This window comes from Drosophila mojavensis, unplaced genomic scaffold, assembly GCF_018153725.1.
Source record: "Drosophila mojavensis isolate 15081-1352.22 unplaced genomic scaffold, ASM1815372v1 contig_136, whole genome shotgun sequence".
Lineage (NCBI taxonomy): Eukaryota > Metazoa > Arthropoda > Insecta > Diptera > Drosophilidae > Drosophila > Drosophila mojavensis.
The window spans coordinates 23947501-23962133 of NW_025318667.1; the positions used below are offsets into that span (position 1 = coordinate 23947501).

General features: G+C 44.5%; 1 pseudogene; it reads right to left on the reverse strand.

The window, feature by feature from the left end:
- LOC26528120 overlaps positions 1-1521 on the reverse strand; it is a 1555-nt pseudogene extending 34 nt beyond the window's left edge.
- Positions 1522-14633: the final 13112 nt, after the last annotated feature.

Genomic DNA, 14633 nt, shown 5'->3' on the forward strand with positions numbered 1-14633 from the left:
CTTGATGATGAGTTTTTCGAGATCAATCCTCAACACCCTCCCTAAAACTCAACATCTCCTTCATATTGTGACTCATGGGCCTAGAAACCCAAATCGGCAATCACCGCATCCAGTTCAGTGCAGATTGGTAGCTCTGGAGCGCACCTGTGAATTTGGTCCTGCAAATTATCCACGTTCGCCTGCAGCAGCACATTGCACTTCTTCATTGCTGCAAAGCGACTCTCGTGCTTCTTCACGCGCGGCTCCAAGTTGCTCTTCTTGGCGGAATTGGGAGCATCTTCTGCCTCGGATTCACTGTCCGGTTCTGCTTCGCTCTCCTCTGATTCGGATTCTTCTGACTCCTCCTCGGACTCTTCCTCTTCCTCCTCCTGTTCCTCTTCGGCTGCCTCCTCTTCTTCTTTGTCCTCGGCATCGATCCATCGTCCAGCTTCATCGATGCGGCCATCTTTTGCACCTCTTTCTCCAGTTTCTTGAACTTTTTGTTCTCCTCTTTGAGTATAACATGATTCTTCTTCATGGCTTGCTTCAGCGCATCCTTCTCCTTCTTGGCCGCCTCCTCCTTGACCTTCAGTTTGGTTAGCTTGCTGCTTAGCACCTTCACCTCCTTGCCCATTCGTCGCTCGCGTCGCTCTGTCTTCTTCTCCTCCGGCTCATCGGGATCGCTCTCGCTCAACTCCAGCTCCAGTTCGGGTGAGCTGTCGCGTCCGAAAAGTGGATCGCTCGGTCTTCTCGAGCCATCAAATGTGCCGCCCTTATGATTGCTCCCCTTCTCACCGTAGTAATCATCGTCCTCGACTTCACGTTTCAGTGAGTTGACATATGTCTGTTCGGATGTGGGCGTGGGGTCCATGGTGGCTACAATAACATTGGAGCCATACTCCAGATTCTTTTCGCGCGACTTCTCACGCTCCAATTCCGTCTCGAGCGTACGTATTTTGGCCAAGAGCTTCTTGTTCTCACGTTCCTGCGCCTCACGGTTGCGCAGCTCCAGCGCCAGCATCTGCTTGGTGCTCTGCAAATCGTCACGCAACTTGTCGATATCGTCCAGTTCATCGGGACTCTCCTCATCGATGGACATGGTCAAGACAATGCTGGGCCTGGAGCTGCCCGCACCACTCGCCGACCCACTGTTCGCACTGTTCAGCGCATGGCTGCTGGGCGCCTCGCTCAGCATATTGACCTTGGACAGGGACTTGTGCAGCTGCTCCTCGATGGTCATCTGGCGTCCGAACTTGCGCAGACCCTCCAATATGGGCTTGCTGCGATCGTTTGTCTGCGTGGGCCTCAGTCGAACGCCGCCCTGGATTTGCTTGAGCAGTTTGTTGTGCGAGTTGTCCTTCTCTGTTTCATAGATGAATTTATCGTCCACTTTGGTCATCGATTTGCATGTCAATATGGGCTGAGATCTGTCGTTGCATGCCACGTGGCGCAGCTTCTTGCCGCTCTCCACCTCCTTCATCATCTCGGACCAGTCGGGCCGTCTGCGTGGTCGTGACTTGAGCTTCTTGAGCGTTTGCTTTTGCGTTTCGCTGAGCACCCGCGGCGGTGGCGCTGGAACGTTACCTACGCCTATCCTCAGGGGCTCCAAAAATTCTTCATAAGTAGAATACCAATCTCGACGCCTTGACATGTGATCAGAAGCTCCTGAGTCGATCACCCACACGTCATCTTCTCTGCCGTCCCTGCTCGCAATCAATCCTTTCCTCGATGATTCACCCGATTCTCCTTGATTATTTTCCGCTTGACTTCCTGCATTTCTCCTTTGGTGACAGGTGTTGCTCTTGTGGCCTTTCTTCTTGCATATATAACACCTGTAGCAGTCCTTCTTCAGATGTCCCATCACGCCGCAGTTATAGCACTTCATAATTTTCTTCTTATTTTCATGTTCTCTTTTATTTTTTCCGTTGCCGGCGACTAACGCTGTTGACTCTTCAGGTACCACTTCTTGTTCTTTTGACCGCATTTCTTCTGTCATTAAACGAGTCGTCAAATTGTTCAATGTTCTTTTGCTGTCTTCGACCGAATCCCACGCACTATGAAAATAGTTAAACTTTTGAGGCAAAGATGACAGGATTCGCGACATTAACATTGTTTCAGGCACAGCACTTCCAAGATTTTTCATCTTGCTCCACAAAACTTCCAACTTTGAAATATTGTAGTCCACACTCTCACTTTCAATCCATTTGAAATCAAAAAACTGTTTCTGAATAGCCGATAAATTTTCTTCTGATTTCATATCATACACTGAGTTCAATTTTATCCACATTTCTCTTGCTGTTTTGCAGCTTACAATCAATTCCATCGGTCTTCTCTCGATAGAATGAATAATTATTTTCCTTGCAGTCTTATCAGCTTTCAAGAACCTTTTCGAGTCTCTCTCGTATGTTGCAGACTCCTGTGTCGGACACGTCAAACTACCTTCACAAACGGCAAGAACATCGTCGTCTTCTTCCAATAGCGTACGAATCATAAAACACCACAAATGCCAATTGTCTTTGTCGCGTAATCGTTCAATTCTCATATTTAATGGCTCCATTTTCATTGTCTTTATTTAGTTACAAATTTGCCACTAATTCACTTTTGTACTTGCACTCGATTTAGCACTGTCTGGGCCCATAACCTGTTGAAGGTTTTTCTTAAATGAAACACGGTATATGTAGGCGCAACGCAAAAAGTTTATTTAACACAATATTCAGTAACAAGTACACTTCTTCACGTACCGCGACGATTTGAACTTAACTAACCGAGCCGACACACTGACATTGATCTTACACAATGAACTTACTGAATGAACTTTGGCTCGACTTACAGCACGCTTATATACCTACTTCTACTGCATATCGAATGTTCTGGATGTCTCCTTATGCTTCTATGTTTGCGTCTATTTCATAATCCAGAACATTCGGTTTCTTATTCTAGAGACAAATGCGCGATCAGCCGACGACTGTGTTTACCGTTAGCTCAAATGCCCACTTGATGATGAGTTTTTCGAGATCAATCCTCAACAGTACTCGTTCGCACTACTTCTTTCAATTTTTTATTTATCTATATACATATGTATTAGCGTGGTTAATATTTTATAAAATATTTTTAATGTTTCACTAAATTAATATACAATAAAATTGGTTAGTTATACCTTATATCTATATCTATGTATATGGGATGAAACTGCTTTTTGGATTGACTTGATGTATCTTCTGAAATCTTGCATATTCTCTTAGTTTACTCTCATCTATTGAAATGCTTAATATAGCAAAGCCAATATGCCCGTTTGACATTATATGATGATATGATTATGAATGAGGGTCGGTGTTTAATACTAAGTACAGCTTAACAAATTCTCTTGAAGCAGCTCTCTCTCTCATGTGTTGTCTATGAATAATTCGATATTTTGTGACAGCTCATTGAATGAAGACTAGGCGATAGCTAGGCATAAAAGTTGAAATCAACATTTCTAGTCTATACATTGATATGCTATTTATGTGTTTAATAAACGTGAATATAGTGACATTGTTATGCATCGTTAATATAGTCGATATTCAGTCATTGCATCCCAAACGTTTCACATTCTAGTTTAGTTTTGATGAAGCTCTTCGCATGCTTAGGCCTAAGCACAGCTCGAGAAAGTCTCGCTCGATATTTCGATATTTTTAGTGGAAGTCTCTCGCATTATTTAATGACAATGCGTCCATTTGGTAAGTCGTCAGCGAGAACTATGTGAGTCAACTTGTTGAAGTTGCAGGCACAGTTGCTCGACTGCTCGCCTGTTGGGTTGTTCGACTGTTTGGCAGCTCAGTTGCGACATGAGTTCTTGTGGTATTTAAGAGCTTATTTGTTTGCGGCAAGTGCTTGGCCAACTTTGCGAGCTGGCCATGCAGTGCTAGTTAAAGGCAAGCAATAACCAGAACTGCCCAACAAACAAACAAACACACACACACACACACACAGAGAGAGCAAGAGACGAGCAACAAACAAACACAAGCATAAATTCAAAAAAAAAAAAAAAAGAAAAAAAAGAAAACAAAAAACAACAAGGGAAGCCCCCGACATGAAGAAGAAGCAGAAGCGCTGCACAAAAAGGAGAAAAAAATTGTTGTTTTGAATTGCTTTTGCCTGCACAACGGGCAACTTGGCAACTTTGAGCGCAGGAGCTGGCAGGACTAATGAGGCTGCTGGCGGACATGGCGTAAATGAGCGAAGCAACAGAGAGAAAGCGGCTGGGAGGGGGGGTGTGGTGCACAGGGTAGAGCCTGAGCCTGGTGGTTCGGGCTGTTAAATTAAAGCGGCGTTAGCAAACAGCCCGAACAGTGGCCGCGCGGGCAGGAGCAGGCAAACCACAGCAGCAGGAGCCGCAGCAGCAGCAGGAGTAGCAAACGAAAAAAAAAAAAAAAAGTTCTAATTGTTTGTAGACATTAAATGGGGCGCCGTTTGGAAATTATTGCCATTCGCTTCAAATCTTCAGTCAGAGCCCTCCCGTGTGTGTGTGTGTGTGTGTGTGTGTGTGTATGTGTGTGGGTGTGTTTGTGCGTGCAACATAATTGGTCGCTTGGTCGCTCATAACAATAAGCAGAAATGTTTGACTGCCTCGCTCGCACAGCAACAACAACAACAGCAACAAAATGGCCGCATGACGAATGTAACGGGCGGTGCGGCTCATAAACTTGCAATAACAACAACAACAGCCACTAGCAGGAGCAGCAACTAGAGTAGCAGCAGCAGCAGCAGCAGGAGCAGGAGCAGCAGCAGTAACTAGAGTAGCAACAGGAGCAGGAGCAGCAGTAGCAACTAAAATAGTAGCAGCAGCAGGAGCAGAAGCAGCAGCAGCAACTAGAGTAGCAGCAGGAGCAGGAGCAGCAGCAGCAGGAGCAACTAGAGTAGCAGCAGGAGCAGGAGCAGCAGCAAAAGCAGCAACTAGAGTAGCAACAGGAGCAGGAGCAGGAGCAGCAGCAGCAGCCGTGGCTAGTTGAGCATTTTGGCCACAGAGTCAATTGAGCTTGAGTGTAGTGTGTGTGTGTGTGTGTGTGTGTGTGTGTGTGCCTTCATTTCGACGCCTTGTAAGCTTTAATTGTAATCGTATGTGTTTTGTGCGTCAACAACAACAACAACAACAACAACAGCAGCAGCAACAACAGCAGCAGCAGCAGCATCGTTTGATTATTAGGCTCTAAATAATTAATTGCTTATGCATGTTGTGGGTGTGCACGACTCTCTCTCTCTCTCGCTCTCTCTCTCTCTGTCTCTCTCTCTCTCTGTCTCTCTCTCTCTCTCTTTCTCTCTCTCTCTCTCTGTGTGTGTGTGCGTGTGCTACAACTTCAATTACGGCGCCTCTTCAACCGCATTCAACGGCAACTCACACGACTAGCATTTGCGGTCGTCAGCGAGTCACTTGGGCGCGCGCCCGCAAGTCCTTCAATTGCAATTGCAATTGCAATAACATTCTGCGGTTTGGGCGGCAAGAGCCACATGGAATTTAATTTAGCTTGAACACAACAACAACGCACAGCAACAACAACAACAACATTGTCAGCTTGCCTTCATATTTGGTCACAATTAAAAGCAATTAACAAAAAGTCAAAGACAAAAACTAATAAACGTCCCTGTCAATGCCTGGTCAAATGCAAATATTTCTCGGACATGGCTCGAAGACATTTGATAGTCAAATTTGATGCCAATAAATGTGAGTTTCAGGATATGCACGATGCACAGATACTCTGGGAAATCAGCTGGGCTTACAGTCTGCAGCTGAAGCATCTCCAGGTGTCCAGCTAGCCCCGCTTACGAGAGCAACAGCTTAGCTCAAAGCAATATTGCAACATTGCAACGTCGCCAGCAGAGTCCTGCTGCCGGGGCTAATAAATAAAATATTCGTTTCCTGTCAAAGGGGCAATATTTTGTCTGCTTTTCATAGTATTTATTTTCATTTTTATTTCGCACACAACAGAGATATTTATTTGAGAAAAATTCCTGCAATTTCGTTAAATTCAAATTCATCAAAATAAAACAAAATTCCAACCGGCGTATGCGTAATTTGTGCTTGTTGCATATTACTAATACGCAGCGCGAGCCAACTGGACTCTGGTCTCTGCTGCTCATACTCGCCCAGGCAGCCCATAGAGTATATCGATTTTGTTCACGGCTCGCCTTGATCTCCAACCATCCATCCATCCATCCATCCATCCATCCATCCAAGTGGCCTCAAGGCTGCGCATACGTAACAAGTGCGAGGAAATTGAAACAGCGACGAGTTTGAGACATGAGAAATACATGGAGCAAAGCAAATGCCAAATAATATGCAAAAACATCTACGAAAATGGCGCTAGTACAGCATGCACGACTAACACATACCCTATACGCAGCAATGGCTCGGCTCAAGAGTCGAAATTTCCCTTGCATGAACGAGAAATTCAAATCGAAAACTCAGTTCACATTTATTAGGCAGGGGGGTGGGGGGGGTGTAGCTCTCTCGACCATTACCTACATTTCGACAGGACAATTATACCCTCTTCAGCAATTTTTAATGAGTACAGGGCATCAAAAGAAAAATTAAGTCAGTGCCTTGGCCCATGATTAATTACAGCGACCGGATGAGAGCCTAGACCAAATGTCCAATACACAAAGAGAGTTGGACTCGAATGGAGAGGGAGGAGAGGAGGAGAGGGGCTCTCTCTCGCTCACTCTCTCGCTCACTCTATGTGTGTGCAGCAAATGATTTATGGCTTTTTAAAGATAGCCATCAACATCAACGGCAAACGCTGCCCAGATAAAGCGGCCACAATGGCCGAAATAGTCGACCCCTCGCACATTCACGTGGAAACGTGGCGAGCAAAGCTCCGGCTCTGGCTCCGGCTCCAGCTCCGGCTGCGGCTACGGCTACGGCTACGGCGTTTGGCAGCGCCAAGATCCCTGGACCAATAGAGAAGGCAACGGCAGCATTGACTTCCGTTTCCGCTTCTATTACCGCACGCCGTCGTGTCTCGGGGCCCGTCGTGTTGACTTTATTTACGAGTAGTAGAAGTGAAATGAAGTTGATTTCATGATTGCGCCGAAATTGTCTATGAAAATGTAAATGTGTAATTATTTGGAAAATGGCAGGCTGTGCCAGCACAAATAACAACAACAATGAAACCGAAGAAGAAGATGTGGAGGAGGAGGAGAAGAAGAGCCCGCAGTAGAAGTAGAAGTCGAAGTAGAAGTAGAACAAGAGCAACCACATTAATGAGGACAGGCCAAGCAAAAGCTAAATAAATCTTGCCCAAGCGCCATGTCGCACACTTGTCGCTCGGCCAGGGACCAAAAACGTGTAAGTAGCACAAAGGACATACTTTAAATTGTGTGCCAAAACATTAAGCACTGTTAAGAACTGAAGAGGCGGACAACAGCGGACAACGGACAACGGACAGTGGACAACGGACAGTGGACAGTGGATAGCTCACTAGCTCAGAACAACTAAAGTTTCATTTCTATTGGCAACTTTTCTGCAATCGTATCTTGACTAAAAGCGAAGCCCCGACACCGACCCCCCTCCCCCGCCCCCCCACACACAGTACAGAAGTGAGTTTGGAAAAAGCCGGGTCATTCACTTGGAATTTAAATTCACATTCACATTCACATTCACATTCGCATTCGTAGCCAGCCAGCCAGACAGCCAGCCAGCTGCCAAAGATATTTAAAAGCCACAAGAAAAAACAAGAAACCTCTTACAATAAGCGGCTCAGCACAAATTTCTATAGCCAAAAGTAAAGCACAAAAGAATTATGCAATTTCCATAGAATTTATATTTCGAGCACATATTAGTACACTGTCTATCAGAGAGGACTGTTGGCTACAAGAGATGACAAATACGCAATTATATATGAGTGTGTATATGTATGCAGAGCCCTTCTATGTGAATCTCAGCGAACATCAAGTGCATTTTTTATATGTATATAATTATTATTATTATCATTTTTATTATTATTAGTTGTTACGGTCATGGGCCTGTACGTCGTTCTATATAATTATCAAAGCATTAAGCCTCTTAGATTTACAATTTGATAGTTTTTTTTTTTTTTTTTTTTTTTTTTTTTTTTTTTGAGAAAATTAATCAAACTGTGTATTTATGCAAAATGAAAAATATCTGTGAGCCTTGCTTAGCGAATCTCAAATTAAACCAATTTATGAAGAATATTTTATATTTTTCATAATATATTTCATATATAAACAAAATTTAAATCTATTGTCTCTGACCCCTCTATGCGATTCTCAAAGAGTGTACTATTCATAGCATGCAAACAGAGGGAGATAGAGTGAGATAGAGAGGGAGTTAGAGTGAGATAGAGAGGGAGATAGAGAGAGACAGAAAATGATTGTGAGAGAGCGAGTGAATGAGATAGAGAGAGTTAAAGAAAGAGAGGCAAATAGAGAGAGATAGAAAATGATAGAGAGAGAGACAGAGCAAAAGAGAAAGATGGAAAGCGAAAGAGGGACAGAGCGAGTGAGTGAGATAGAAAGAGAGAAAGAGACAGAGTCAGAGGAAGAGAGGGGAAGAGAGAGTGAGAGAGATAGGGCGAGAGATGGATAGACATATGGCTATATAATATCCACATCCCACATACGCAAGCAAGCGAATAGCTTCGTCCCAATTCCCTGCGTCTTTTTCTATCCACATAAAGCGGCATATTGAAATATATTAACTACTCTTTCATATTTGTGGGTTCCTTTAAGGGATCTTTCAACTCACGCGATTAGAGCATTGCTTAGTCGGTTTACTTCCCCAGCGCCTCGTCATTTGTTTCTTTATTGTATCTCGACTTGCATATATATCTCTAGTTTTCTTTGTTATTATTTTCATGCTGTTTTTCGTGCTTCGTGCTACGAGCTACGAGCTTCGTGCTGCAAAGTTGAAAAGTCATTTGGCATTCAATTGGGATTCACTTACCAAATGAATTTGATGTAAAAAGTTTTGCGCAAAAACTTTGATGTGCCAAAGCCAGCACAGCAAATCGCTAACCCACAACAGATGCACCACCGCCGTCTAACCCTACCCCACCCACAGCCCAGCCCAGCCGCATCGTGGGGCGATGCACAGGTGCGGCGAGGCAGGGCAATGTCAACGCTGCTGCTGCTGCTGCTGCTGCTGCTGCTGCTGCTGCTGCTGCTGCTGCTGCTGCTGCTGCTGCTGCTGTTGCTGCCGGCCTGAAAAACACATTTCAGTCTAGATAAATGCCAGACACTTAAGTCATTTACAGGCAGCGCTCGGGCTGCCGGAACCGGGCATGCCCGCATCTGTTTTAGGGCCGCCAAACCGAATGGAAACTTCAGTTGTAGCTGCAGTGGCCACCCTGCCCACCCCACAGCTGCCCTTGCCGCCGTCCGGGCCTTGGCTGCTCGCCGTTGGCATTTTGCATTTCGCATTTCGCATTCGACACTTCAACAAGTCGACGAGCTGCAGCTGCACTTCAGAATGGCGCAGTTAAGTGTGACAATAATGATGTTGTCTATGGCGACGGCTGCTTAGCCGCCGTCAAGTGGTGCCACAGAAGCCACCCCATACAGCCACCCACCCAGCCACCTAGCCACCCCATACAGCCACCCATCCAACCACCCAACCACCTAGCCAGCTAGCCACCCAGCTAACAGTTTTGGCAAGCGGCGCTATGCGATAATAAAATAATACCACAAAAGGCAAAAACAATACCAAAAGCGTTTGCCAGTTGGCAGTTCTAGCCGCAAGATGTCGCCCTTAGTCTCTCTCTCTGTGTGTGCCTGGTGTTAAGTAGGCCGCATCGACTGATAGAACGACCCGAACGACCCAGCAGCAGCAGCAACAGCAGCAGCAGCCGATTGCCTGCAATGCCCATGCAGCTTAAGCTGTTCTCAAGCACTGCTAACATTTTAGGCGAGGCAGCCGAAATTGATCTGGCTCTGAGGTTAGTTTGCATCTGTCTATGTGTGTCTCTGTCTGGCTGTGTGTGTGTGTGTGTGTGGGATTTAGATGAAGCGACGACTGACTGCAAAACTTGATATACACTGTGAAAAATGTATGGATTTTCAAGTTTAGCTCAGATAAAGTGAGAAAACTGAACATGGAACTTAGGCAAGCAGATGTTAAAGAATAATTTCACTTAATTTAAATTTACAAATTTTAGTTTATATTAAATAAGTGTGTGAATGCTCAATGGAGAAGTTTAAGAGCTGAGCTGTAAATTGAGAGTATAACTTGATAATGTGCAAATTTACCAAATGTGGCAACTCGATGACTGCGAGCGTTGCCAGATGCAGATGCTAGACTGCTCCCCGAAGTATATGCAAGATACAGCTATCCATATAGTGCATATATGTATATTGTACATATACAACATTTATATATATTAAAGAAAAGCCAAATATGGAAAGTGTGGCAACCCCGCGAGAGTTAGAGAAATATATTAACGTATATAGATATATCAAATATAGTATGCGTATATATTTAAAGTGCGCTAAATATGTATGCTAAATATGGCAACTCTTTACAACACTGAGCTGGCGTTGCCAGATGCTGCGCTGTTCACAGTATGATATGACGCAGCGCTGTCTTTCAGTGTATTTATATCGGCTATCAAGGGGATCGCATGGATTATGACTGCTCTGCGAATGTGTTTGTGTATGTGTGTGTATGTGTGTGTGTGTTATAGGTATGGCAATGCAGCAATGTAAATGTCATTGTAATACTGGTAAATGGCAAACAGCGTAAATGGCAGCACAATGTGTGATAAATGTGCTGGCCAGGCACAAAGCATTAGAGTTGGCACACACACACACACACACACATAGGGAGTGAGCTGCTGCACTCATAGATGTAAATGGTACTCGAAAATTCCTCTGGGTCTCTCGCCTGGCTTCAAGTGACTGTTCGTGGGTGTCAGCGCGTGTATGTGTAAGTGTGTGCGTGTGTGTGGTAGTGCAATAACAGGTTGCATACTCGGGCAATACTAGTTGACACACACACACACACACACACGCATAGATACACCGCCTGGCAACGGCATTAACATAGAGAAACACTTAAACATATTTGACTGATGGCAATCCCCCAAACATGCATTTCTAGTGAACACACACACACACACACACACATGTATATACAGACTCGCACACACTGTCACACACTCGCACACTTTTATGATTTATGTGCATAGTAGAAACGAGTCACTATGGCGGGGCAGCAATCGTAGCACACTTAGCAGCGCTTGTTGCAATTTATTGCCATTCGGCAAGCGTCCACAGCGCCAAGGCAAAGAGCCACGCCCTCGCCCCAGCGGTTTGGCCAAGACGCCTGACTCCTGAAGCTGTCAGCAATTAAATGTCGCAGCTGTCAAATTAAAAACAAAAAAATCGAACTGAGCGAAATTTGTTTCGCTGCTTGAGCAACATTTGACAAAATGACAAACAGACGCCAGACAAGCGAGGTGGACCCAGACCCACAGAAATACGATACAAAAAAAGTTTGTATGAAAGAAATTTCATATATAAATATGTATGTATATGATATGTTGACTGGCCTGGGGCAAGCTTCATAATTTTAATGAATATCAGAGCAAAGCTCAGACAACTGGAGTATCGGTAATAAAGTCAGACATCGCTTTATGCATCAGCTAATCGTGTATATATAATGATAACGTACGTGATGTATTAGAGTCTGGTTTCCATATTCTGATTGGCTCCCACGCTTGCTGTAGTATTGGTGTCAAGCTGAGTGCTTGCATAGAGCTGCTGTAAAAATATTACCCGATTCAGTTTGTGTCTTAGCTAAACTCTTCTCATCACTGTTTTGTCTGCTCTGATTCTCACTCTGTGTGTGAGAGAAAGACAGAGGTGGCGAAAATAGCTATTGATGAACACAGCTTCGCCTGTAGCTGAGTATGAGCGAGATGGCTATTGGGGCCAATCAGATAGGCTCGTTATGCATTGCCAATAGACGATGAGAACCAACTAGCAATTGACAATGCAAAAAACTGCACATAGGCAATGCAATATTAAGCATACATAGCTCGCAAATGACTGTTGACCGTTTCACAATGTCTGCAGATATGTACATGCTTACATACATATGTATGTAAAAGCCTTCTGCTCACACTCTGAGAAAACACTCAGAGAGCATCGGTTCTTTTACGAGCTCTTTCCTGATCGGCTAGCAATCGTTGCTGTTCCGTTTCGCTCTTGTCGTTCCCTAACCGTTTGGCTGAGTTAAATATTTTCTGTTGTGGTTGCATTGGTATGTGTGTGAGTGTTGTGCTCGCTAAACATGTGTGTGTGCATGTGAATGTGAGTGAGAGTGTGAAGAGCGTTTGCATTGACTTTTTGAGTTCTTTTTGAGTTCTTTGCGAACGAGTGCGAACCATCAATCGTATCGAGACAACAAAAACGAAATTAGCCAGAGCGAGAGCGAGTGAGCATGATTTTTTGGTACATTTCGTGAATTTGGAAGCTTGTAAGTTCATATGCACACATATATATGTAAGTACAGTAGTAGTAGTTTCTTTAGAGAATATATTCACATCATTTGTCACACTTCTCATTCAGGCCAATCACTTGCCATTTGAACTTTAGCCACAAGTTTGACTCTGACTCTGATTCTGAGTTGCCCTACCCGGGGGCAATTGTAGTGATCAGCTGTGGACAAACACCAGTTACTGCTCCCAAGCACCAGGCAATTACTAAACTTAGTTCGCAGAACAGGCTCTGAGCAGTCGTAGGAATAGAGCACCCTGCCAGGTTCGTGGAACCTGAAGCAATATAACAAAATTCAAGGGAGGAGAATAAAACGCCAGTCAAGACTTTCACTTGATGTGTGTTAATTCCAGATAATTCCATTCAATTACGATTTTCGTGAGTCAAAAGAGTGTTGCCTAAAGAGCCTACATGACGAGCAATAAAAATATAGTCGGATTCCTGGCTCAAGATTTTGGCAATTCATAATAAAGCCAAAAATATAATTGAAATTCTATTTTTGGCAGCAGGTTGATATTTTTAGGCTTCTCCTAAAATAAAAATATAATAAATGAATTCGAGACATCAAAGCGCCTAGTGGAGTTCCATAGAAAATTGAAGATTCTATTAGGGCGCAACTATGGTTTCCCCAAAGACGCGTCCTTAAGCACTGAAATCTAATCAGAATCAAAGTTAAAACTGGCAAAGAGAGAAAATAAAAGCGAAAATAAGTAAAAAAAAAAAAAAAAAAAAAAGAAGAGAAAAATACAATTTTTAATTAAATTTTGCGTGATTGATTGCACTTGCCTGCTGGCTGCAGCAGTTGTGGCAGGAGACGGAGCTGGAGCAGGAGCAGAAGACGGAGTGGGTCGAAGCAGGTGGATTTTGACTTGGGGCAGAAGCAGCTACAAGCAACAGCACAATTAATGTTTAGCAGGCAAACGATTTGCTGCTGCCGCTGTTTCTTCTTCTTCTTCCTCCTCTTCTTCTTCTTCTTAAATAATATTTGCGAATGGCAAATAGAAGACGTCCGCACAATTAAAAATGAAAGCGGCTTAATAAGTTCGCTTCATGTGGCCTTTGATGAACCGCTCCCCCACTCCCCGCCAGCCCCAACCCAACAAGAAACGGCTGAAAAATGACGCATTCAAATTAAAAGGACAATTTTTGGTTTCATGGGACATGCGTGCCAATCGTGCCTAGACCCCAGGCACAAGGCTCCCCACAAAAAGGAAACTCCAACTAAAACTGAAACCCAGCAGCAGCTCAGCCGGACTCTGTGAAAAATAAGCGCGTGGGCTTTGCGTTAATGAGGCAATGCGTCACTGGGTCCAGCTCGTGGCCGGCTCCTGCTGCCTCCTGCTCCCAGCTAGTGGCTGCTCGTCAAGTTCATCAGCATAATTATCCCTGGCATTGACTTCTTCATCAGCTGTCGCATTGTCCCAGCGCCTATGAGCCGCTGAGATTTGGCTGGCCAAAAGCATTTGCTATTTGCTCACATTTTGGGTCTGCCCCGCCACGCCCCGCAGCGCCGCACACCGCCCTTGCCATTGGGCCACATAAAGTGTGTTAATTGTGCAGATTTGCCGGCAATGCGAACGATAAAGAAAATAATGTTTTTGGCTTAAAAAGATAAATCGCAAGGACATCGAGTGGAAGCCGCAGGCGACTAACGACAACGAATTTATAGAGCCGCTCACTCAGAGGGGAAGGCCGAGGGGAGCGGTGTGGGATGTGGTGACAGAGCTAGCCCCACTTCGGGCGGTCCTTAGCCAAATAATTATTGCATTAGTAATTAAGTTGTCTTCTCTCGCGCTCTCCCTCGTCCTTCCTCTTTACAGGCTCCAGCCCCAATTGAACTAACCTATAAACAAGATTCATTTACGGATCGATAGCTATATGGATCTAACGTAATGGCTGCTTGAGATCTCCTTGACTTCACACATTGCTCCGCATAAATCAAATATATCGTTCCGTATCTGTATTCCAGCAGTCGAGCTATGCAGATATGTATGTATATATGTATGTATGTGTTTATGTATGTGTTGTACATCATGACAAAGCGCAAAAGTCATCGGCCGATTTCCAAAAACAAAATGCAAATCGTCTGTCAAGCACACGCGCTCTCTCTCTCTCCCTCTCTCTCTCTCTCTCTCACACACACACGCATACAGAGGCCATTTATA